Here is a 23,703-nt window from a genome sequence, read left to right as displayed (position 1 = left end):
TCCCCTCCCCATCCTCACCCTCCTACCCTCTCTCCCCTCCCCATCCTCACCCTCCTACCCTCTCTCCCTCCCATCCTCACCCTCCTACCCTCTCTCCCCTCCCCATCCTCACCCTCCTACCCTCTCTCCCTCCCATCCTCACCCTCCTACCCTCTCTCCCCTCCCCATCCTCACCCTCCTACCCTCTCTCCCCTCCCCATCCTCACCCTCCTACCCTCTCTCCCCTCCCCATCCTCACCCTCCTACCCTCTCTCCCCTCCCCATCCTCACCCTCCTACCCTCTCTCCCCTCCCCATCCTCACCCTCCTACCCTCTCTCCCCTCCCATCCTCACCCTCCTACCCTCTCTCCCCTCCCCATCCTCACCCTCCTACCCTCTCTCCCCTCCCCATCCTCACCCTCCTACCCTCTCTCCCCTCCCCATCCTCACCCTCCTACCCTCTCTCCCCTCCCCATCCTCACCCTCCTACCCTCTCTCCCCTCCCCATCCTCACCCTCCTACCCTCTCTCCCCTCCCCATCCTCACCCTCCTACCCTCTCTCCCCTCCCCATCCTCACCCTCCTACCCTCTCTCCCCTCCCCATCCTCACCCTCCTACCCTCTCTCCCCTCCCCATTCTCACCCTCCTACCCTCTCTCCCCTCCCCATCCTCACCCTCCTACCCTCTCTCCCCCTCCCCTCCTCACCCTCCTACCCTCTCTCCCCCTCCCCTCCCCATCCTCACCCTCCTACCCTCTCCCCCCTCCCCTCCTCACCCTCCTACCCTCTCTCCCCTCCTCACCCTCCTACCCTCTCTCCCCTCCCCTCCCCATCCTCACCCTCCTACCCTCTCTCCCCTCCCCTCCCCATCCTCACCCTCCTACCCTCTCTCCCCTCCCCATCCTCACCCTCCTACCCTCTCTCCCCTCCCCATCCTCACCCTCCTACCCTCTCTCCCCTCCCCATCCTCACCCTCCTACCCTCTCTCCCCTCCCCATCCTCACCCTCCTACCCTCTCTCCCCTCCCCATCCTCACCCTCCTACCCTCTCTCCCCTCCCCATCCTCACCCTCCTACCCTCTCTCCCCTCCCCATCCTCACCCTCCTACCCTCTCTCCCCTCCCCATCCTCACCCTCCTACCCTCTCTCCCCTCCCCATCCTCACCCTCCTACCCTCTCTCCCCTCCCCATCCTCACCCTCCTACCCTCTCTCCTCCCCTCCCCATCCTCACCCTCCTACCCTCTCTCCCCTCCCCATCCTCACCCTCCTACCCTCTCTCCCCTCCCCTCCCCATCCTCACCCTCCTACCCTCTCTCCCCTCCCCATCCTCACCCTCCTACCCTCTCTCCCCTCCCCTCCCCATCCTCACCCTCCTACCCTCTCTCCCCTCCCCTCCTCACCCTCACCCTCCTACCCTCTCTCCCCTCCCCTCCTCACCCTCACCCTCCTACCCTCTCTCCCCTCCCCTCCTCACCCTCCTACCCTCTCTCCCCTCCTCACCCTCCTACCCTCTCTCCCCTCCCCTCCTCACCCTCCTACCCTCTCTCCCCCTCCCCTCCTCACCCTCCTACCCTCTCTCCCCCTCCCCTCCTCACCCTCCTACCCTCTCTCCCCCTCCCCTCCCCATCCTCACCCTCCTACCCTCTCTCCCCCTCCCCTCCCCATCCTCACCCTCCTACCCTCTCTCCCCCTCCCCTCCCCATCCTCACCCTCCTACCCTCTCTCCCCCTCCCCTCCCCATCCTCACCCTCCTACCCTCTCTCCCCCTCCCCTCCCCATCCTCACCCTCCTACCCTCTCCCCCCTCCCCATCCTCACCCTCCTACCCTCTCCCCCCTCCCCTCCTCACCCTCCTACCCTCTCCCCCCTCCCCATCCTCACCCTCCTACCCTCTCCCCCCTCCCCTCCTCACCCTCCTACCCTCTCCCCCCTCCCCTCCTCACCCTCCTACCCTCTCCATCCTCACCCTCCTACCCTTTCCTCCCTCCCCTCTCTCTCTGTCTTTCTGCTGCCAGACTATCCCGGTCTGCTTCATCCGAATCCATCTTCACTTACCCCGGAAAGCCGGGCCGAGTTGTGCTGACTGGCTGACGCTCGGACACTGGAGCGGACACCCTGTCGATGCGGCTGCTTCATCTCCTCGGCGGTGAAGCGGCCGCTCTCCGACCAGCGCCAACCGTCACCCCGGCCGCCATCTTCCCGACCGCAGCGCGCATGCGCGGCCGGGCCCGGAGCTGGCAGGCGAGGCAGCAACAAAGTGCGATTCGATAGCGCCTTACGCGTCCTCAGGACCGAACAAAACCTGGCAGCCAATTAAACGCTTTTCTAACGTACTCACTGTTGTAATATAGTCAATGTTGTGATCAATTAGAGCAAAAACAAGCTTCCAAAAATGATAATTAAATAAATGTCCATTTCAATGTTTCCATGGTAAAAGCAAAATACTGAGGATGCTGGAAACCTGAAATAAAAACGGAAAATGCTGGAAAACCTCAGCAGGGATGGCAGCATCTGTGGAGAGAGAAACAGACTTAACGTTTCGTTTGACCGTCTGACTTTTCTCCAGGTCTCCAAAGACTGGGCATCCACGAGGCGCTGTGGGCCAACAGGAACAGCAGAATTGTACTCAATCACAATCTGTAACTTCATGGCCCAGCATATCTCCCACCCTACCATTACCACCAAGCCAGGGGATCAACTCTGCTTCAATGAAGAGTGCAGGATGGCATGTCAGGAGTAGCACCAGGCCTACCTGAAAATGAGGTGTCAACCTACTGAAGATGTAGTACAGGAACTACTTGCATACCAAACAGCATAAGCAGCAAGTGTCACAACTCACTGGGGATAGTGCGCTGCAATATCAAGCCCCACTGCTCCCCAAACCATGACAAATGTGAAAAAGTTTGATCAGCCTACCTAATTGTTTAATTTAGGTTAATAGAATACGAGCACCTGGTTTATAAACTTAATAAGTAAATAACTGTTTATTGAACAAGGTTGTCTTTAACCAGTGGCAAAAGAAAGAAATATGAACTGCTAATTTCTAACTCTATAACCTCAACTCTACCCCTTCTTAAATCCCTAGACACATAAATACAAGACACATAAGACACACAAAAACATGACTTTTAAGGGTGGGATAAAACAGTTCAATAGCATCAATTCCGGAGTACAGGACTGGATGAGTTGATTTTGATCGATGTCTTCCAAATTCCTTTCAGTTCTTTGTTGATGACATGAGGTGGTCTTCCCAGCACTTTCAGTCTTCAGTTCACTGGTTGAGCACTTGTCTTTCAATGTCTCTAACAGTGATTTTCCCCTTTTCCTCTTGACAGGGATTTTCAGAGAGAGAGAGCGGGTTATAGAGACATGAGGAGAAAAAGCCAGCTAGCTATTAATGTGGAATTACTGGAATCTTACACACAGGAGCAAGAGGTTTTAGATCTTTTCCCTTTTCAGGCTAGGAGCTATTCTGCTGCACTGCTCTCACACAAACCCTGGTTACCTGAACAGGAGCCAATCAAAACATTATTGCCAGGTGATTCTCCACTAGACCGGGCTCCTCCTTGGCACCACCCTGTCTTTCATGGCACACTCTGTTCCAGGACAGCAACATTGTATATATCCCTCACACTGTTCCAGTAGACATGTCTTTCAAACTGCAGCCATTGTAATTTTAGTTCACAATCCAACAGAAATAAAAAGATATATTCTTTACACAAGCGATAGACTGAGCTAAGCAATCCCACAACCAACGGATCAGATCTAAGCTCTGCGCTCTTGCCACATCCAGCCATGAATGGTGCTAGTTAATTAAACAACTCACTGAGCTGCACAAATATTCCCACCCTCAATGATGGGGAGCCCAGCACTTAAGTGCAAAAGATAAGGCTGAAGAATTTGCAAAAGTCTTCTGCCAGAAGTGTCAAGTGGATGATCCATCTCAGCCTCATCCGGAGGTCCCCAGCATCACAGAGCCAGTGTTCAGCCAATTTAATTCACTCCATGTGATAGCAAGAAACGGCTGAAGGCACTGGATACTGCAAAGGCTATGGGCCCTGACAATATTCTGAAGATTTACTGAAGATTTGTGCTCCAGACCTTGCTGCGGCCCTAGCTCCTGTGCAGCCACAACACTGGCATTGGTGTGGAAATGGGGAAAATTGCCCTGGTACGTCCTGTACACAAAAAGCAGGGCAAATCTAACCTGACCAATTACCGCCCCATCACTTTATTAAGTGATAGAAGGCTTCATCAACAGTGCTATCGAGTGGCACTGGCTTAGAAACAACCTGCTCACTGTCTCTCAGTTTGGGTACCGCCAGGGGCACTCAGCTCCTGATCTCATTACACCCTTGGATTAAACATGGACAAAACAGTAGAATTCCAGAGGTGAGGTGAGAGTGACTGCCTTTGGCATCAAGGCAGCATTTAACTGTGTGTGGCATTAAGGAGCCCTAGCAAATCTGGATTCAATGGGAATCAAAGGGAAAGCTCTCTGCTGATTGGAGTCATACCTAGTACAAAGGAAGCTGGCTGTGGCTGTTGGCGGTCATTCATCTCAATTCCAGGGCATCACTGTAGGAGTTCCTCAGGGTAGTGTCCTAGGCCCAACCATCTTCAGCTGCTTCATCAATGACCTTCCTTACAACATAAGGTCAGAATTGGAGCTGTTTGCTGATGATTGTACAATGTTCAGCATCATTTGCGACTCCTCAGATACTGAAGCAGTCCACGTCCAAATGCAGCAAGACAATATCCAGGCTTGGGCTGACATGTGGCAAGTAACATTAGCACCAAACAAGTGCCAGGCAATGATTATCTCCATCAACAGAGAATCTAACCATTGCCCCTTGACATTTAATGTCAACTATCGCTCAATCCCTCACTATCAACATCCTGGGGGTTACATTGACCAGAAACTGAACTGGACTAGCCATATAAATACTGTGACTGCAAAAGCATGTCAGAGGCTAGGAATCCTGTGGTGAGTAACTCACCTCCTGACTCCCCAAAGCCTGCCCATCACTTACAAGGTACAAGTCAAGAGCGTGATGAAATACTTTCCACTTGCCTGGATGAGTGCAACTCCAACAACACTCAAGAAGTTTGACACACCCAGGTTAAAGTAGCCCGCTTGATTGGCACCCCACCCACAAGCATTCACTCCCTCCACCACCGATGCACATTAGCAGCAGTGTGTGCCATCTACAAGATGCGCTGCAGGAACTCACCAAAGCTCCTTAGACAGCAGCTTCCAAAGCTGCAAACACTACCATGTAGAAGGACAAGGGAGGCAGATACTTGGGAACACCACCACCTGGATGCTTCCCTCCCAACCACTCACCATCCTGACTTGGAAATATATCGCTGTTCCTTCACGGTCACTGGGTCAGAATCCTCGAACTCCCTCCCTAACAGCAATATGGGTGTACCTACACCTCAATGACTGCAGCGGTTCAAGAAGACAGCTCACCACCACCTTCTCAAGGGCAATTAGGGATGGGTAATAAATGCTGGCTTAGCCAGTGATATCCACATCCGTAAATGAATAAAAAAAGAATCCCTCTGGCGAATGCTTGTCTTACAGTGATTTTATGACAAAATCTTTTTTGAGCTTTGAGGATTTCAAATTAATGACATCAGGATGGGAGGTGCCTTGGACATAGAGATAAAAACAAAAAAACTGCGGATGCTGGAAATCCAAAACAAGAACAGAATTACCTGGAAAAACTCAGCAGGTCTGGCAGCATCGGCGGAGAAGAAAAGAGTTGACGTTTCGAGTCCTCATGACCCTTCGACAGAACTTGATACTTGGGACCAGTTCTGTCAAAGGGTCATGAGGACTCGAAACGTCAACTCTTTTCTTCTCCGCCGATGCTGCCAGACCTGCTGAGTTTTTCCAGGTAATTCTGTTTTTGTTTTGGTGCCTTGGACATGTTTGACAGCATATTAAAAGGGAAAGACCATTACCATCCACAGCAATGATGATATGCTGCGGAGTAATCAGGGTATGCACAGTACTGAGGTGCAGAGAGGAGAGGTGCATATTGTGGGCGGTGCACAGGAAAGGTGACAAAGTCACAGGAGGCATTATACCATCACAGGGTTGACAGACAGCTCTTTGACCTCTCAGTTGAGAAGTGGACACATCAGGTAGTCACAGACATTTACAGCTTCCTAGAAGACAACCTGTTGGACCTGGAACCATGCATGATCTGTGTTTCTTCCAAGCCACCTCCAGAGACATATTGAAGAGCGTGTAGTTAGCTGCACATAAATACATCAGACAAGGAGTTGTGTAATCCTCTCCTGTGATGAAAATAGCCAGAATGATTGGACTCTTGGCACTCATGTACTTTGCTGCCCAGGATTCCCAAAGTGCATTAATTACACAGAGGTTCAGTTAATTTTTTTGACTGCAGCAAATGTTAAATGCAAGTCCTCACCATTAGCATCCCCTCGCTCTCTTTGCACTAGTTTACCAACCACTCATTCACATAATGCAAATCCATCCAATGGGTCACATCTCATACTGACATTCATAATGAAGCAAGCGAAAGAGCAAGTTGGCCCTTGGGAAGCAATATGTCCAAGAATTAGAAATTGTGTTATTTAGTAAATTCTATGTGGTGTTGTAAAAAAGGAAACTTAGCAATATAAAATTTTGCCAAACTCCCTTATGCCTACACTTGGTGGATTATAATTACTTTAAGTTGCATTTTCTACCGCTTCTATGTGGCGCATCCTGCGAAGCTTCAGCAGAGGTAGATGCAGCTGCTCACACTCCTGCACTGACTGCTAGATGCTTTTGGCCACTGCTGTCTGGGTTTTGGAGGCCTGGAGGAAGGAATTAGGTCCTCTAAGGGATTGTCCTCATTTATGTTCTGTGACACTTCTGTACAAGTGAAGCTTCTATAAGACAAAATCTAGGGGTGTAATTTGGTCATGGCAAAGCCACAATCTTAACAATCACCATGTTAATCAGATCCATGCCAGTTGGTGAAGTTAAAAATAAGACACAGCTGCTTTCTTTGCTTGAGTGAGTTTATTGACTTAGTTCGCAGTCAACACTACTCCCTCTCCTCAGTGTCCCAGCTATCCCCACTTATAGATGTGCAAATACCAATCACCTGTTTAACAATATAATTGTCATTAAACCTTAATAATGTAATTAATAAGACATTGACAAATTCCTCTCTTTTCTTTTAAACTAAAATTTTTTGAAAACTCAAAAACAATATCTCAAACTAATCAAAAAGAAACAACATTATATATATTTTCTTATTTTCTGCATCTCACGTTATATTATAACCAACCATTAATAGATCCCACATTCCCCTTCTTTAAACTAATTTTTTTCTCTACTTTACCATACATAAATGATTACAAAGCAATTAAAAAATATTAGTTTTCCATATCCTCATTACAACACAAGGTGTCCCTCTTCCAGTGCTGAATTGTCCCAGATTTGCACTAAGTGTGGTAGCAGGGGGGTAAAACAACGTTTTACCCACCAGCCACGATGGCAGCCTTTCACACTGTATTGTCCCAAATTTGCTGCATTACTTATACATTCCCAAGAAGCATGCTGTTTCCATGGCTGGCGCATTCTCATTTGCCCATCATGCCAACACCTCGCTGCTTTATCACGCCAGGCACCATATTTAAAGTCCAGCTGTGCGCACACATCTCAGTGCTTCCAGCCCACAACCACTGCGGGAAAGAGATCCACAAAAGGCAAAAAGACTGCTGTCTCGAGGCTTAATGATGCATCACTGGAATGCCATTTGGATGCTGTAGAGGCCCGATGTGATGTCCTCTACGCTCACTCAGGCCGCAGGATGGGCAGCAGCAACACCAATGCAGCATGGCAGGTGGTGGCAGCAGTGGTCAGTGCCAATGCTGCACAGAAGAGGTGGGCCATCCAATGCCGATAGAGGATGAATGATCTCATCTGTTCAGCCAGGGTAAGGCAACCACTCATCACTTTAAACTCACACACTCAAGCCCATCACACATTCACTGTCATCTCACTCACTGCCAGCTCAAGGGACATCACCACCCACTTTCTCACACACACACCCTCACATGTCCATCTGGCCTCATCTCTTCTGGAGACTGCCTCCTCAGCTTCCACCACCTTGAGGCCACTTGCACAGATCAACATGCACCCCCGTACACACCCTGGGTTACCCTCCTTCCCCAGTACAGCTCTCGACCTGAAGCCTCTTCCCTTACCTGAGGCCACTTCTCCCCCTTCCCCAAGCAAGACCTTGCCCTGCAGCCATTGAAAAGCCACCCACATATGGCTGATCTGGTAGGTAGAGACTGATCCGTGAGCCCCCCTAAAAATGATGTGATACTGTCTGCGGAGCCTAGCGCTAATGACTGCGAGTGTTGACCGAAGCCAGGTAGACAAACAAACCTTGAAGTCCCAAGTGAAGTGCAGCTCACCAGGTGCACATCACTTATATGCTGTTGTGAAAAATGATCCAGCGGTTGGGCAGGGTGGGGGGTGACAGGATGAGTCTGGCGGGCTGGCCTTATAATGATGTACTGATGTATTACAATGAGGTTCCCGATGTCCGATGGTGGGAAATGCAACCCGCCATTGGCAGGCTGAGTGGACAATCACAAACTGGTTTCACACTGTCATGAAACCGATTAAACCATATTGTCCATTCACACCACCGAACATGCCCAATGCTGGTGGGCACGGAAATCGGCCCCAGTTCATCTAATAATTTATTGCAGCAAGCATCTCTCTTCGTAAAACAGTCTGACAATTGATGACTTGCATCTACCCATTTTATTTTGGAAATCTCGCTTCCTTCCAACATTTCCATTATGCTAGCAAGGCCAATTCTCAACCTTTTTTCAATGACACCCTTTGTTGAATGATCATTGCCCTAAAGAGAACGTTTCCACATAGCATTCTATGGGCAAACTTTTCTCATATTGCCCCTTGTATTGTATTTCCTTCATATATTAGATAAGTACACCCCCAAATCTATTGCTACTACCAATATTTCAACAGCTAAGATGTTTTTAACTACCTTTTTTATTTATTTCACTTCCCACACCAATGGACAATATTTATTATTCATTCCCACCAAGAATATGATAAACCGTGCCGTGCTAGAATATCCATCTGGAAGATTGGCATGTGAAGTATCACTAATAGTGACTGACCTCATATCTTCTGGATCATGCAAGGCTGGAAACTTGAGCCTGCACTTGTCTGAATTTAATTTCTTTATTGTTTTATTCACTCTCAGGACTTCCTTTTCTGTAGCATGTTTCATCATAGTACTCAGATCCAATGTGTCATAACTAGCATCAGGTCTAGCCTGAGTGCACAACCAGTTCAACTGTCCAATCAAACTCCTTACCTGGTCTATTTCTTCCTATGATGCAGGATCCTCTTTTTGTGAGGATCTGGCCTGATTTATTGGGTTGCGATTGACATTTTCTAAATAAGGCTCTTGATTCAAGGTCACTCCCAAGTTATTCTGCTTACTGTCTAACCTCTATATTTAAAGGCCCTTGAAGCCTGACTTCTAACCTTAATTTTCTTCTTCATTTTATCTATCACCTTTGCTCAAATTCTGCAGAATCTCTCCACAGAAAATCATCAATATGCATCATAAAGATGCCTGCTAGCTTCTCCTTGTGATATCAGTAAAACATTGCTGGGTCTGCCTTTAGCTGAATACAACCTGTTTTCAACAGGATGGACCTAACTGAGAAATACCATACCCTTGACACATCATTTAACCCATAAACACTTGTTCAATTTCTGGTTTCCGTTCTATATCGCCAACTTCTTTCGGTGGTTTCAAAACCGGTTCCCTTTTAAATTTCTCACCCTGCAAAAATGCAGCTTTTATACCAATCAATTTACATTCCCAGCAGTATGTTGCTAAAAGTGCTCAGAAAATCTTCAAGCTCACTTTTCCTGCAGTAGGGATGTCCACTCTGGTGTCTTGATTACCATGTCTTTCTTTGAAACCCTGAGCTACTAGTCTAGCTTTAGCCTTATATGTGCTATCGGGAAATACCTTTTTTGTGCATACCCACCTATGTGATAAAGCTGGCTATCCCCTGTCTGGTATTTCAGTGTATACATCAAATTCTTTCCAGCTTTCCAACCCTCTCTGTTTGGCATCCTTTATCAACTTATCTTCTAATTTGTTAGTAGGCACTAAACTTCTCGATCATAAGGGCTTCTACTTCTAGTGGCATCCCTAGCCTGTTTTATTGTCCTTGTTCTTGTCAAACTAGGATCTCTACAGGCCTGCCTATCTCTTTCTGGACTACTGCTACACGATCTCTCCCTCCTATGATCAGAGTTTCTTTCGCAAGCCTGTTATCTTTTTCTAGGCCTGTGACGACTTTCAGAACTCACATTGTGTTGTCTGGCCTTCCACATTTTTACCCCATTTAGCCAATCCATGGGTCTTACTTCCTCTCCCTCATCTTTCACATTCAGCCAATGTTTGTATTTGCCAGTGCTTTTTTCCTGCTCTCCCTGGAATGGTGGCATCCCTCCATAGATAGGCTCCTATTGGCATATATATTTCTCTAGTGCCAACTTTGGGTAGTTGTCCATTGGGATAAATAGCCTTATCCTGAGCTTCAGTGTCACTTTGTTCATATACAGTCATCCCTTTATCTGCTGTAATCTGCTCTTTGTAATTGTCCAACAAATGTGTATGTGAAGTGCTTTGTTTCTCTTCACTTTCCATGCCCTGTTCAGATTCCATAAATGTATAATCAGTGCCAATTAGCCTCGAGGAATATACCCTAACAGTTTGATTCCCATGTTGTAAAATGGTTGTTTTTCCATCACTGCCTATAACCTTACCAGGTCCTTTCCATTCTTTCAACCCTTCTCTTTTGTAATAAACTCAAAATTTATGGCCTCAGTCAAACTGGAATCAGAAAATCCAGCCTGCTCACTTCGTTTCTGGTTTCAATCACACAATCCAACTCCTCACACTCAGAACCCCCAATACATTGACATTGGAGCCAGAGTGTCAGTTTACTGCCAGTGTTCTGTTGCAGACTATAGGCCCATCAGGACTGTGCTAACATTGCAAATCTCACCTTCAGTCTCCTGGATTTTAATTCCCCTCCAAAGTCTTTCCTTTCAATTTCTTTCTTCCACCCTTTCCCATTTGTTTCATTGTCATTTTAAAAATATTAATTTCCCTTTATTTTCCTTTTCTTTAAGAGAGGCAACTTTTTGAAATGAATCATCTTGGCCACATCTCAGGACTGTGACCTTTTCTTGCCACCTTTATTCATGTGATTTCCTTGTTCTTGGTGCCTGTAGAAAGTTGGGAAACTTATGTCAGGAAAGGAGGAAAGGCCTAGACTCAATTTGAAGCTATCTGACACCCCCTTGTGTACAGAGTCCTTCCTCGCAGCACTTTACTCAGTTGTTCTCAGATGTTTGTACTCCGATTTTGCTCACTCTGTCAGTTCATTGTATGTACTGTACTGATATTTAAAAAGTATTTTCATCCTTCTGTATCAAAATCGTAAGTATTTATTGTTGGGCCCCGTGTATCTCTCCTATCTTATCTGCCCACTATTGATGACTGTGTCTTCAGCCATTTAGGCCCTAAGATCTGAAATTCCCTCCCTAAATCTCTCCTCCTCTCCACCACTCCTATGATATGACCCTGAAACCATACCTAATTAACAAAGCTTTTGGTCACCTCTCCTAATATCTCCTTGCTTAGCTCAGTATTCAATCTTATCTGATTACTCTGAAGCAGCTTGGGATGTTTTTCTACATTAAACACACTATATAAGTGCAAGTTTTTAACGGTGAGAATATATGCTATGCATTGTATGCTATCGCATTGCATGCTATGCTACATTCTATGCATTGAATGGACCAATTTTACGAAGACTTCATCCCTTTAATCTGACTTCATCAGATTAACTGCACATAATCAGTTCTGCACAATACACAAAAATCCATAGTCAAGTACCCACATTTTCTAAGTGTTTTGGGTTTGCAGTTCAGTAATTCAGACAAGCCTGGCCTTCGAACCGAAGAACCAAAATGTACTTATTCTAAGTGGAAGTTCAAGTTCTGTCCACCATGTAATTTACCTTTCACCCCATTATTAAGCCTGTTGACAGGTTTCAAGAAAGGGCACGTATGCTTTCTGGCTGGAATTGACTCTTTCCTTTTGTATGGGATAAGGGCACATAAGAACAAGAGGAAGTCATTAAGCCCCTGGGGCTGAATTTCCCCCCTGTTGGGGGGGTTGTGCAGGAGCGGGCGGAAGTGAGTGCAAACCCGACCGGTGCCCCCGATGGGGTCTGCGCCGCCATTTTACGTGGGCGGGTCAATTAAGGCCCCACCTAGCATGACACACACCCGGAAGTGCTGTGCGCTCCCTGTGTGGGGGGGTGGTGGGTGGGGGGTGATGGTATTCCCTGAGTTGGGGGCTGTGCTCTTTAAGAGCATCAATTGTCATTTGTAGAAATGAGTTCCAAATTTCTACCACCCTTTCAATGTAAGAGCGTTTCCTGATTTCACCCCGGAAAACACTGGCTCAAAGTTTTAGACTAGCCCTGTACTCCCCAGCTAGTGGAAATAATTTTTCCCCATCCAGCCTGTCCACTTCCTTTAATATCTTGAAAACTTTGATTAAATCACCTGTTAACCTTTTAAATTCCAGAGAATACAACTCTTGTTTGTGTAGTCTTGCCTTGTAATTTAACCTTTAGAGTCCAGGTATCATTCTGGCAAACATACACTGCCCTCCCTCCATGAGCATTCCTAAGATAAAAGCAAAATACTGCGGATGCTGGAAATCTAGAACAAAAACAAAAATACCTGGAAAAACTCAGCAGGTCTGACAGCATCTGCGAAGAGGGATACAGTTGACGTTTCGAGTCTGTATGACTCTTCATCAGAACTAAGGAAATAGAGAAATGAGGTGAAATATAAGCTGGTAGAGGGGGGGTGGGACAGGTAGAGCTGGATAAAGGGCCAGTGATAGGTGGAGGCCAAGAAGAGACTGCCAAAGATGTCATAGACAAAAGGACAAAGGGGTGTTGACGGTGGTGATATTATTTCTCCTGTGTTAGTTGTTATAAAAGGAAACTTGAAGCACATTCCCTGTTTAGATTTCTGTCATGTTCAGTTCTGTAGATCCAGCAATGTCCCAATTTAAAAAAATTCTCCCCCTTATTTTCAAAACTTTCCATGGCCTTGTCCCTCCCTATCTATTTAACTTCCTCTAACCCTACAAATCTTCCAAATCACCGCATCCCTCCAATTTGGGCCTCTTGTGTACTCTTGATATTCATCATTCCATTATTGTTGGCTGTGCCTTCATCTGCCTGGGCCCTGAGCTCTGAAATCCCCTCTCTAAACCTCTCTGCTTCTCTTGCTTCTGTTTAAAACACCTTAAAACTCACTTTTTGACCAAGGTTTTGGACGCATTTCCTAATATCTCTGTCACTTGGTATTAAAATTGATTTGATAATGCTCCTGAGAAAAGCCTTGGCAAGTTTCACAATGTTAATCGTGCTACATAAATACAAGTAGTTGTTGTCAGTCACCTTCTGCAAGCCCTGGTGGTTTCAGACTGACCGCTGCCTGAGAGAGAGTCAGTCTCAGATATACCACTCAAAACCCTGAAGACGTATTAATTTCTTTCACCACCATTCCCTGCAAAAATCTGCCCACTACAACTCCGCAAGGATCGATCCCTGGAATTCTCCAATCATAGCACTATTCCCTGGGGCAGTGATCTTAGCATATCTTCCCAGCCCTGATCTCTGGGACACTCCAACTCAGTATATATCCTAGCACTGATTCCTGTGACATTCCAGTCAGTACATCACCCACCACTGATTCCTGTTACCCTTCATAATGTACAATTCCACAGCACTGAGCCCTGGGACATTCCAGTAAATAATACTCTCTAATATATAATCCTGGGAAACTCAATACATTGACCCCAACACTGTTCCCAAAGAAACTCTACTCAGTACTTCTAACACCAATCGTTATGACACTCCCCTCACTATAGCATTGTTCCTAGGGACACCACTCAGCATGTCTCCCACAACCATCCCCCAGATGCTGAACTCAATACATCTCTAACACTGAACTCACTACACCTCTAACACCAATCACTGGGTCACCCTCATCCCACTCAGGACATCGCCCCTGCACCAAGAACTGGATCGCTCCATTCAGCTATAACCCTACTCTCGCTTTGATCTTTGGTAAACTTGCCTCAGTACATACCCCTGCACAATTCCCAGGAACACATGACTCAGTCTATCTCCCAGCACCGATTCCTAGGATTCTCCACTCAGTGTATTTCCCAGTACTGATCCCTGGTACACTCTGTTTAATATATTTCCCCAAAAACAATCCTTGGGACGCTCCAGTCATTACATCTCCCTGACAGCATTCCTTGGAATGCTCCACTCAGTGCATCAGCCGTAGCACTGCTACACGGGGCTCATCATCAACCTGAAACATTAATTTCCATTTCTTATTTCCAGCTACCCCTGGTAGATTGCTCAACTCCAAACTCTTGAAACCTCTACTAAGTACACCTCCCAGCACTGATCCTCAGGACATGTAACTCAATACAAATTGAACCCAATTCTCTGGGAAGCTCCACTCAGTATTTATCCCCAGCACCAATCACTGGACCACTCCACACAGTTCTTTTCCCCAGCATTGTTCTCTTCTGCACAACACTGTGTACTTCTCCTGCCAATGATCTGTGGGGACTCTCCATTTAATGAGTCTTCCCAGCACCAATTCCTGGGATGCTCCACTCAGCAGTCTAGGCAGTCGATCACGGCATGCTCATTTTTCAAGTGCAGAACAGGTGGCTAAGAAAAGTATTAAAATTGTACGCCTCAGTTTTAAAATTCTTGCCCCAGCTTGCTAATCCTTGCATTGGCTCACTGCCTTGCCATCTCTGCATTCTTCTCCAGCTTATTCTTCTCCAGCTTCACAACCCACTGAGATATCTGTGCTTCTCTAATTCTGACCAGTTAAGAGGTTAATCGATCCACCATTGGTGGCTGTGCCTTTAGCTGCCTGCACCCTAAGCCCTGAATTCTCTCCTAAAACTGTCCTAATATCTCCTTATGTGTTTTGCTGTCATATTTGTTTTAAAACTCCCCTGTGCAGCACTTTTTACTTTTTACTACATTGAAGGTTCTACAAAATAAGTGAGTTGTTATTGTTGTAAAACTCCTTTTTGCTATTGGACTGCTCAGCACCTCACTCTCTATGTGTTAAATTCACCCAGCTACTGGGGGTGCTAAAAGCAGAAAGGACCCCTTAGCAGCACATTTAAAGGGTGTATCCATTACATACAGGCTAGCTTCTGGCTTCTCATTTGAGACTGTTGATTAGCTTCTTGTGGCTTGTTTTCTGGTTCTGAAAACTTATTTCTGATTTGCTCACAGCACGATTTTTCGGGTGCTGCATTGTTTTGGGTTGCTTTCAATGTCTTGCAATGGTTTCAGTGCAACAGCCAGTCACAATATCCTTTTCTCCCACCCAAAATATTTCATGTTGAGCTCTTAATGGGGCTGTGATTGTAGTGATGGCTGACACATGAGGTTCTGCCAAGTCACACACCCAGCATTGAATCATTCACTAAAAATGCCATAGGCCACAACATTTATCACATAATGTTAATTAAAACTAAAACAAATTCATAAAAAGACACTCTTTCTCAGTGTAATGCGAAACATGTGGAGAAGGGTGGTGAGGCTATTTTATTCACTGGGTCAACAGTGCAAGATTTTTAAATGGCAGAGTTTCTTTATCCACATCCTCTTCCAATCTATGAAAGGACAGCTTTAAAAAGGCTGCAATTTCTTGGAGTTGTGACCCCATATATTGGAAGGACAAGCAGAACTTTATGTGGAAGTCAATTCTCCTGGGGAAATATTTGATTAGTTCTGAAGAAATAATGTTCAAAAATTTATCATATTTCAGATGTCTTCCCGGGAATGTTGTGATGTCACTTTAAGGGAACATGCAAATGAGCAAGTGGCCTGAATGTAGAGCAGCATGTGTATCAGAATTGCAGCTGTGCTGGCCCTGTGAGTAATAGTTGGTGAATTCATAAAGTAGATCTGCCTGCTGAGCCATCCTGTGCTGTATTTTCAAATAAATTGGACATACGTATGGCTTACCAGTCCTGGTGTGGGAGTTTGGCAAATTTATCTAAAGCAGACATAGAAGTGCAACATGATGGCAACGATGTGAATTTGAAGGCCATAGGATGAGCCATAGACAGGATTTGGCACAATACAGAAGTTGTACATTGAAACCCCGGGTAGTGTCCTACTACAGATGGTGCTTTACAGAACAGATCACCTGATTTGGGTGGACTAGCTGGATCGGTGGTAAGTAGGAGCAGAAAGTCGGGCCAGAGTGGTGCTGTGCAGTCGGCTTTGAATCAGGCAGGAAAAGTTGCAGGGCCATTGCGATGTCCTTGGGTGCCATTCCCAAGCAAAGGACAAAAGGGTGCAAAATGGAAAAAACCTGAACTGCAACCACAGAACAAGAGGGAAGAGGAAAAAGTAAAACAAGGCCGCTCCATTAGTCAATCTCTCCACAGAGCAGAGGTTACAAATTCCCTACTCATCAGGTGGATGAGAACCAAATTCCCCAGTGTGAATTGGAAGGACACAGGTGTCCTATCCAAATTTAGGCTGTTCAAACAAAGGACGAAGCTATGCTTTTTAGATTTATTTGTTGCAGAACCAGATAAACAAGCGGTGAAAATAAAGAGCCATTGGAAACGAGGGGTTGCATAAGAGTCAACACTTAGAGCCTGCCTGAAGAGGATCAGAAGGGTCGTGTTAAACTGTGGAACGTGCTGGAGGAGCGGATTTGTGTAAAAGTGAACTTCAGGATTCACTGTTTGGAGTTGCTGTCCGACAGACAGCAGCCACTAGTTTGTCAGCTGGTTGCCATGATAAGGGCAAGGACTGTGATTCTTTTGGAAGCTGAGCTGTCTGAATGGATAAGGGAGCTGGTTATAGCTTCAACGCTAACTGAAACCTTTCAAAAAGACCTTTAGTAGAAAAAGAAAGGTCACAATATTGACACACTGCTAAAAGATGGCAGAAAATACAAAGCCATTGTGCTGGACAACAACACCTGCAAACAATAAGTGCAGCTACCAGTATTGGAGCAATAGCCAGGACACAGGAAACAAGTAAGTTGTGTGGAAAGTGGTTTACTGCACCCAATGTGAAGCTGTACTGTGTTCAAAGGTCCTTGTAAGGTTTGTGGTATTAAAGGACATTGGGCTCACCTACGTAGGAAATCTGGTTCCGAAGGTAAGATCTGAGGGTACATTAAGTTATTACCAAACAAAAAGTTTGTTCAGCATATTGGCAACAAGAACAGGGAGTGCACCAGAGACCTGCATAAGCACTAGCACATACATGTGATTAGCGGTCAGACAAACCAGGGCGAAGATTCAAAGTGGAAAAATCTTCAACTGGAAAGTAAACAGGCTTTCCACATTGTGAATGTGAAACAATGCGTGGATGAAGTCAGTTAGAGGCTTTTGCCACAATCAGCATCATATGCCTGTAGAAAAACTGCAAACACACACTCACAGCCGAAGTCGACACAGGAGGGAGCACAAACATCTTGCCAGTGAGGATCCTGAAGGAGATGTATCTAGATCATTGGAAGTCAATGATACAACCTACAACAGACAAACTAACTACGTACAATGGGTCACCCATTCATTGAATTGGTACATTAACATTTAAATGTAGCTATGGCAAATCTGCCTGGAAACAAGTGGACACGAGCAGACCAGCAATACAGCATGTACAGAACTCAACATTGTGACCGCACACAATATCACCAATGTGCCAATCAGGACAGAAGAGGCCGAGGATAATCTTATTGAGTCAGCCCATGACTTACAGCAGATAGACAGATTTTTTACGCTATTGGAAGCCTCAGAGCTAATGCTGTACTCCCCTCAGGGAAGATTCAATTGACCAACCCTCATAGAAAGTGCAGTGCTTACATTTAGCAGAAGTTTAAGAACGAGTTGGACAACATGGGCCGTAACAGCATTATCCGTCTCGTTCATTAGCACACCGACAGGTGCAGTTCTATCACATGCGCACTGAAAAAAGTTGGCACAATCTGGGCATTCTGTGACACAAGGCAACTAAATTTTACTCTGAAGAGATCCCCACACAAGACTCCAACATTAGAGGAACTGAAGCCCAAATTCACAGGTTCAAAGTTTTTTTCCAAGTTGAATGCCAAACATGGATATTTGTCCGTTCATTTGACAGATGGATCTCAGGAAATCACTATATTTAGGATAATATTCAGAAGATACTACTTCCAGAGATTACCTTTTGGTTTATTCAGCAGGATCTGTTCCTGCAGCATATGGACAGTATTACTGAAATTATCCCTGGATGAATATGCATTGCCGGTGATATTGTGGTGATGGGTAGAACCAAAGAAGCACATGACCAAAATCTACATTCAGTGCTGGCAGCAGCTTGTCATGAAGGACTTGCCTTCAACAGCAAGGAATGCCAGGTGGATGTAGGTCGGCTCTATTTATTCAAGGTCTGGGATCCGCCCTGACCCAGGCAAACTTGAAGATGTGTGATACATGCCTATTCCCCAGGACAAAGGGGATTTGCAGAGGTACCTCAGATTTTTCAACTTCTTAGCACCATAGCTACCTTGCTTTGCTGATAAAGCATCATCATGAAGAAAGCTCTTAAAGATGGATGCTCTGTATGTATGGCGACAGAACCATCAACACATGTTCGAGTCACTTAAAGGGGCAATGTCAAAGGAGACGTGTTCTGCAATACTGTGACCCTATAAAAGTGGTCTTAGGGTTTGACACATCTCAAAAATGGTTAAGAGCGTGCATTATGCAAGATGGCAAACCAATTGCACTTGGCTCCAATTGGTCTATTGCAACCACAATCCAACTAGTCGAGCATAGAGAGTGAGACTCTCGCTCTGATATTCGGTATCACAAGATTCCACATGTACCTGTTCATTGTGGAAATTGACCATAGATCGTTGGAAATGATTTGGCATAAGCCACTGACAAGTGCACCACTCAGACTACAAGGACTTTTGCTAAAAATAGAAGGACACGAGGTTGACACCTGTTACAAACAGAGTAGCAAAATGGCCTGTCTGTAGTGGACATAATGAGTGCAATATTCTGTTTGTTCGCTATGCCTGAAGATATCTTTTCGGACAATGGGCTACAATATGCTCACAGACCATTTAGGGACATTTTAAAAAATTCATTCAAGGGATATGGGCTTCCCTGGCTGGGCCAGCATTTATTGCCCATCCCTAACTGCCCCTGAGAAGATGATGGTGAGCTGCCTTCTTGAACCACTGCAGTCCATGTGGTGTAGATACACCCACAGTGCTCTTAGGGAGGAAGTTCCAGGATTTTGACGCGGTGACAGTGAAGGAATGGCGATATATTTCCAAGTCAGGATGGTGAGTGGCTTGGAGGGGAACTTCCAGGTGGTGGTGTTCCCATCTATCTGCTGCCCTTGTCCTTCTAGAGGATAGCTGTCGTGATCTTGGAAGGTGCTGTCTAAGGAGCCTTAATGAGTTTCTGCAGTGTATCTTGTAGATGGTACACACTGCTGCTACTGTGCATCAATGGTGGAGGGAGTGAATGTTTGTGGATGTGGTGCCAATCAAGTGGACTGCTTTGTCCTGGATGGTGTTAAACTTCTTGAGTGTTGTTGGAGCTGTACTCATCCAGGCAAGTGGGGAGTATTCCATCACACTCCTGACTTGTGCCTTGTAGGTTGTTGACAAGTTCTGGGGAGTCAGGAGGTGAGTTACTTGCCAAAGGATTCCTAGCTTTTGACCTGCTCTTGTAGCCACAGTATTTATATGGCTAGTCCAGTTCTGTTTCTGGTCAATGGTAACTCCCAGAATGTTGATAGTGAGGGACTCAGCGATGGTAATGCCTCTCTTATTGGAGATAGTCATTGCCTGGCACTTGTGTGGCAATAATGTTACTTGCCACTTGTCAGCCCAAGCCTTGGTATTGTCCAGGTCTTGCTGCATTTGGACATGGACTGCTTCAATATCTGAGGAGCCGCAAATATGCTGAACATTGTGCAATCATCAGCGAACATCCCCACTCCTGAACTTATGATGGAAGATGAAGATGGTTGGGCCTAGGATACTATCCTGAGGAACTCCTGCAGTGATGTCCTGGAGCTGAGATGACTGACCTCCAACATCCACAACCATCTTTCTCTGTGCTAGGCATGACTCCAACCTGCAGAGAGTTTTCCCTCTGATTCCCGTTGAATCCAATTTTGCTAGGGCTCCTTGATGCCACACTCGGTCAAATGCAGCCTTGATGTCAAAGGCAGTCACTCTCACCTCACCTCTGGAGCTCTACTGTTTTGTCCATGTTTGATCCAAGCCTGTAATGAGGTCAGGAGCTGAGTGACCCTGGTGGAACCCAAACTGAGCATCAGTGAGTAGGTTATTGCTAAGCAAATGCCGCTTAATAGCACTGTTAATGATCCCCTCCATCACTTTACTGATGATGGAGAGTAGACACAAGGGGGCAGTAATTAGCCAGGTTGGATTTGTCCTGCTTTTTGTGTACAGGACATACCTGGACAATTTTCCACATTACTTGGTAGATGCCAGTGTTGTTGCTGTACTGGAACAGGAAGGGGGCATAAATCATGTGACAGCCTCACTACACTATCCCAGATCCAATGGTCTTGCTAAGCAAATGGTTCAGACTGTTCAGACATTATGATGAAGTGCAGAGAAATGAAACAATCTCTGCATTACCATGTTACACTTAAAAGCAACACCTTTAACTAAGGGCTTACCAGCACAAGTGGAAGCCATGTTCAGAAGACAGGTTAGGACTTGCCAATTCATCATCTGTCCCAGATCTCAGAAATACAGGAGAACCTTCTCAAAAAACAAGGGAGAATGAAGGTGGCACATGACTGACATGCAGGTGCGGAACTGCCTAAGTCTGTGTAGGACAGATGGGTCATACATCCTACCCAGGGATACTGTTCACCCACAGAATATCCAAAGTGGACAGTGAGCCTAGATCCTATGAGGTCACAATACCAAATGGAATGACGTTAAGGAGAAATAGAGGTCAGCTAAGGGAATTGTACAACTATATAACACCCAGCACTTTAATTGCATCTAAAACACACTCAAACTTGGAAAGTGAAATTGGGGAAGGCCGCCATGAAAACAACCAGCACTCTAATGACACTCAGGGTGCCAATGCATCTACAATTTGAGAACACCTAAGTGACAGGCCTAGAACAGAGATCTATGTTTTCTGTAAATAGCATTCACAACCACCCTACTGTGCATGAATTTTTACTCTTAATGTATATAATGTTATCTTGGAAAAAAATGAGGGATGTTGTAATTTAGTATTATAGCCTATAGTATTTTAGGCTTTATTAATAGGGGCATTGAGTACAAGAGTAAGGAGGTCGTGCTGAACTTGTATAAGACACTAGTTAGGCTTCATCTGGAGTACTGCATCCAGTTCTGGGCACCATACTTGAGGAAGGATGTGGAGGCATTGGAGAGAGTGTGGAGGAGATTCACAAGAATGATTCCCGTGATGAAGAACTGTAGCTACGAGGAAAGATTGGAGAGGTTGGGACTGTTCTCTTTGGAGAAAAGAAGGCTGAGACTTGATAGAGACTTGTATTCAAGACCCTGAGGGGTATGGACACAACAGGGAATACTCCTGAATTGATAGACATAAATCGTGAGAAACTGCTCTCATTCCTGAGAACATCAAGAACTAAAGGGCACATATTCAAAATAATTGGCAAAAGGAGTAAATGTGATGTGAGCAAAAATGTTTTCACCTACAGTGGTTGGAGTCTGGAACAAACTTCCTGAAAGGGTGATGGAGGCAGGTTCAATCAAGGTATTCAAAAGGGAATTGGATTGCTACCTGAAAGGAGAAAATGTGCAAGGTTTTGGGGATAAGGCAGGGGAGTGGAACTAGGTGGAATGCTCTTTCAGAGAGCCAGTGCAGACTTGATGGGCTGAATGGCCTCCTTCTGCACTGTAAAGATACTGTGATATCACTTTAAAGGAACATGCAAATGAGCAAGTAGTCAGGATGTAGAGCAGCACTAACCAGCAGCTAGTAATGTGTATACAAGAATTGCCGCTGTGTAGTCCTTATGAATAACAGCTGCTGAATTCTTAAAGTAGCTATGTCTGCTTAACCATCCTGTATGGAATCTTCAAATAACCCGAGCCTGAGTATAGTTTACCAGTGCTGGTGTGAGATTGGTGAGTTGCATGTAGCAGACAAAGAAACACAATAGGAAATACTCCTGAATTGATACAGACACCTTCTGTGAGTATATATTTGGAGCCACCAAGCACAATGTTAAGAGACAGGCCCTGGAGATGTCTTCACTCTATTCGCTGAGGTGTAATAACAAGTTTACCAAGCTTTTCCATAAAGGAAGCCCTTGAAAGTCCATGTCCACGTTTGGCCAATGTACCAAACACGATAAATGCAGCAGCACAAACCTGAGCCGATTTCATCTCAAGCAAAGGTTGGATCCCTTTCGCTGTGTCAATATAAAAGGGCCTGACAGCATTGCCACTGACACTAGTCCAAGAGCTTTGAGAGGGCTGATGTTACCTGAGGACCTCCTTGTGGTATTCCTCACTCTGAAGGATGGCAGCCCTTGCAGTCAACAGGTCTGAAGAGTGTCTCTCCATCGCACTAATTTAAATATTTGCAAGGCCTCAAAGACACAACAACCTGACAGACTGAACTGAGTTGAATAGACATGTGAACAAATGATTTACCCAAGATGTCGGTTAGTCCCGAGTTGGAGATGAATGAAAATGTATGAAACTTACAGGCTGCTGGTTGTCTGCTCGATTCAGCATGGCCCTCAGGGTGTTCACAGAGAATTGGCAAAAATCTTGACTTTTGCACATTGATCTCTGATTGCTTTTCTGTCTGCCTGAGTTCACAGCAAGGAATAAAACCAGGAAGTAAATTAACATAGATACAGGAACTCAGATGAATTAATATAGCAGTGAACAATTTGGACTACAAGTTGGTTACAGCCTCTGCAGATCCCGGCTCTGAGGTGATTTGATAGAGAGCACAAAATGCAGCCAGGAGCTCAGGGCTCTCATCCTCTCACTTTCATTGAATGGCACTGATGCTCTCATGTCCTGGGTGAGTTGTTTAAGTTGGGAATAGTGAGTTTGTTCTTCTTTGCTCTTGATTGCCAGATGGCTCTGAAGACTTGAAGAAGTATTTAGATGAGCACTTGAAATGCCATAACACACAGGGCTATGGGTCAAGTGCTTGAAAACGGGATTAGAATAGATAGGTGCTTGATGGCTGGCATGGACATGATGGGCCGAAGGGCCTGTTTCTGTGCTGTACAACTCTATGACTTGTCCACATGTATAGGGAACCTGAGGAGAAAACGCACAGCAGCTGGAAGCTGCTGGGAAGTGAGGAGGATGAATGTTTCTGGAACTACAGGTGTCACTTCCTTTTGTTTGACTATCTGCATTTGAAGGTGCAGTGCCTTGAGGGTCTTATGAGAGCTGATAGTCCAGCTCAGGTTCACCTCTTAACAATGCCTTGCATGAT

At 45.8% G+C, this 23,703-nt stretch overlaps 1 protein-coding gene across 4 annotated transcripts in view; it reads right to left on the bottom strand.

Moving 5' to 3' along the window:
• fndc3a (fibronectin type III domain containing 3A) overlaps positions 1–23,050 on the bottom strand; it is a 249,305-nt gene extending 226,255 nt beyond the window's left edge. For 3 of the 4 annotated variants that reach the window (XM_041211951.1, XM_041211954.1, XM_041211952.1), the window contains exon 1: positions 2,033–2,180. The gene's annotated coding sequence lies outside the window, so the exon portion shown is untranslated. Of the gene's footprint in view, positions 1–2,032; positions 2,181–22,949 lie in introns of those variants that run through there. The other variant, XM_041211953.1, reaches the window with a different exon arrangement.
• Positions 23,051–23,703: the final 653 nt, after the last annotated feature.

This window comes from Carcharodon carcharias, chromosome 18 (assembly GCF_017639515.1).
Source record: "Carcharodon carcharias isolate sCarCar2 chromosome 18, sCarCar2.pri, whole genome shotgun sequence".
NCBI lineage: Eukaryota > Metazoa > Chordata > Chondrichthyes > Lamniformes > Lamnidae > Carcharodon > Carcharodon carcharias.
Note: the sequence above shows the minus strand (reverse complement) of the source record. Positions and strands in the feature narration are given on the sequence as shown.